At 41.2% G+C, this 3,393-nt stretch overlaps 1 pseudogene; it reads left to right on the plus strand.

Moving 5' to 3' along the window:
* The first annotated feature begins 1,109 nt into the window (after nt 1–1,109).
* LOC140531139 (large ribosomal subunit protein eL21-like) lies at nt 1,110–1,603 on the plus strand (annotated as a pseudogene).
* Nucleotides 1,604–3,393: the final 1,790 nt, after the last annotated feature.

Genomic DNA, 3,393 nt, shown 5'->3' on the forward strand with positions numbered 1-3,393 from the left:
TGGGGCTACATGGAGGTGTGACTTTAGGCCTGAAACATCACTAAGTCCGTTAATGGTCAGGACTGACTAATACCAGGCTGCTCTCATCAATGTCTTGTTAGACAAGATGAATGTAAGGGAGTATATGTATGTCTAAGTCTAGGATACATATGATTGGTCAGTGAGTAGTAAATGTTGTTATGATCCAGTTCACAGCCAGTTCAACCAGTACGCAGCTGGTTCAAACTAATAAATTCTATAGGTGAGGTTGGCTACTGTAGCAGAAAGGGAGGTAACAGTTTTTTCTGGAGCAGGCTGTTCTTGGGCTGGGGAGAAATTGCCTGGACGAGTATTTTGAGGCTAGGGAGAAATGTGATTTTTAGAATTGAGGTCCAAGCACATGCACCCGAGCACCCCATCAGGAGTAGGAGGAGTAGTAGTAGTAGTAGTAGTAGTAGTAGTAGTAGCAGTAGTAGCAGCAGCAGCAGCAGCAGCAGCAGCAGCAGCAGCAGCAGCAGCAGCAGCAGCAGCAGTAGTAGTAGTAGTAGTAATAGTAGTAGTAGAAGTCCTATTTGTAGAAGTAGTATCAAAAACCAAAGCCAAAACTAGAGAGCAGATACCATAAACCACTAAATATCAAGCCAATCTGTACGTTAACTATTCTGACTAGAAACTGTCCTTCATTTATAACCTTTATGATCCATCTCTAAGATCCAAATCTGAACCATATCAGCTACCCCTATGGCTGCTATGGCCCATCAGTATTAATTAAAAGTGAATGTTAATGTAAAGGGGAATTTATAACTTCCTTTGCCTGATGGTTGTGTCCTAAATCAAAGAGGATGAATAGCTTAGGCTACTACTTGTGAATTATAATCCACTCCTCCAAATCTGTATCCACTTTTTCAAGTGTCTTTTTGGGACTTTGCCAAACAAGCTTCCTTTCCCGTCTTACCTCACCCCAACCATAGAAGGGAGATTATATTTGTAGAAATTTTTGAAATCTATTTGTTTTAATATTTTAAAAGTGGAAACACAAAGGCCAAAATTGCAATGAAAGATGTTTTCATCAAGAATGCTTCTTTGACTTGCTTTCTGCCGGCTCCGCCATATTCCAATGAGTTGCCAAAATGATGAATGCAAAAGGAAAAAGGAGAGGAACATGATACATGTTTTCTAGGCCCTTTCAAAAACATGGTGTTGTCCCTTTGGCTACGTATATGCTAATATACAAGAAAGGTGATGTTGTAGATATCAAGTGAATGGGCACAGTTCAGCAAGGAATGCCCCACAAATGTTACCATGGCAAGACTGGACGGGTCTGTAATGTTACTCAACATGCTGTAGGCATCGTTGTAAACAAACAGGTTACAGGCAAGATTCTAGCCAAGAGAGTTAATGTGCGTATTGAGCATATTAAGCATTCTAAGCTCCTGAAGTGGGTAAAGGAAAATGATCAGAAGAAGAAGGAAGTCAAAGAAAAAGGCACTTGGGTTCAACTGAAAAGCCAGCCTGCTCCACTAGAGAAGCACACTTTGTGAGAACCAATGGCAAGAAACCTGAGCTGCTGGAACCAATCCCCTGTGAATTCATGGCATAAATTTAAAGAAAAAAACAATAAAAAATCTTGGATTATGAAAAAAAAAGAATGCTTCTTTGACTCATAATTAAATTTAGTCACTCTTAACATTTCTCTGCACCACTACCCCCACCCCCACCACCCCCACCCAGTTCCACAATTCATTATATTTCTACAAGTTTATTCTGGTCTGCCTCCACAGGGTCTTACATCAGTGTCTCACCAGGTTATGGACCTGTGTTCTCAAAGAGCAGTAGAACACACACTCTCACAGGTTCTATCATGTTAGCATGATATCTAGAACAGACTGAGTGTGCTTCCTGAGGACCAAACCAGGAAATTACGGAAAGGGGTCTCATCAGTAGGTTGGCCACTAGATGGTAAATTCTTTGGCCATGGTAAACCATGAAGTGAAGCAAAATAAGACATGGTTTTTAAACTTTCTGTTTCTTCAGCAATAGCAGTAGAGAAGTGGAAAGGGAGAATAGAGGTGCTAAGAATCACACAGTTTTATGATAGTCTGTGTACATTAACTTAATTGTTGGCACTCTAAATGAAAAGCCTTTGTTCAGTGATCAGTGAATCAACATACTATTGGGAGAAGGCAGAAAGACAGGCAGCAAGCATTTATTAAGCACTTACTATATACCAGGCACTGTGCTAAGCAATGGGAATACAAATTGTGGGCGTAAAGTCCCTGCTCTCAAGGAGCTTATCGTCTAATGGGGGAAGACAATGCATAAAAGAGAGCTGAAAAGGATGGGAGAGGAGGAATTGTTTCCATGTGAAGGCATGGAATAGTGAGTAAAAGTCTAGATCTGGAGTTAGCAGACCTAGGCTTCCTACTTACTATTTGTATGACCTTGGATAAGTCCTATAACCTCTCTGGGCCTCATCTGGGTTATCTAGTCTCTAAGGTTGCTTCTAGCTCCAAGTCTATGATCTCATGATACTAAGAACTAGTCGGTAGAAGCATCAGTGATACATGCAATTGGAATACAGAATGAAGTTGTTACCAAACCGAGGGAGGGCTCTGAAGTTCTCAACAGAAAGGAATTTAAAGAAATTGGCAATGCCCTTGGCATTGTTGTGTGTCCAAGGGCAACGCCTCACTTCCTGGGACACTTACATTTTACAGACCAAGATATGCTACTGGGGAGGTAAAAATATAGAGAAATTCTAAAATATGACAAGATCTTCCAAACCAAATCAAGATATATTTTAGCAGTTGTTTATTCTAATGCAAAAGTGGACACAGGGGAAGATGGTGAAAAGTATGATGGAAATATATCTGTGGCCAGACCCCCAGCTCTGAGAAGTAGACACCAAAGTATATCAGTGAGGTCTTCTCCCAAACCATTTTATTTGGATTCTTTGGTATCCCACAATGTAGCCCTGCTGGATGATACCAGGACAGAACACGAAATCACAGCAAAAACAGAACAGCAACAGTACACCAAGAAGATCCCATCCTCCCTTTCCATTCATACTTGACGATCTGAGGGATCTAGTTTACCAGACACTGGCCATCACATAGCCATTCCCTTTGGTCATATTGCTCAGCCCTCAGTCTTTCTTAGCCTTGCCTTCCTCCTCTTGAATGCCTCCATCTCTCGGTATTTTGCCAGGTTTCCCAAATGAATGTAACACATAGCTGTGTTGCATCATTCCTGGCTACCTAGAGATAATAAGATTTGAGGACACAGTTGCTACCCTTCCCTGTCTTTTTTTTCAGTTATCTAAATCCCTCACATTTAGCTCATCAACCCCATGAAACTCTGTCTTCCCTTTAAATCCCATGAGCTGCAAATGAACTTACCTAAGCAGAGACAGCT

The sequence above is a fragment of the Notamacropus eugenii genome, chromosome 3, assembly GCF_028372415.1.
Source record: "Notamacropus eugenii isolate mMacEug1 chromosome 3, mMacEug1.pri_v2, whole genome shotgun sequence".
In the NCBI taxonomy this organism is placed as follows: domain Eukaryota; kingdom Metazoa; phylum Chordata; class Mammalia; order Diprotodontia; family Macropodidae; genus Notamacropus; species Notamacropus eugenii.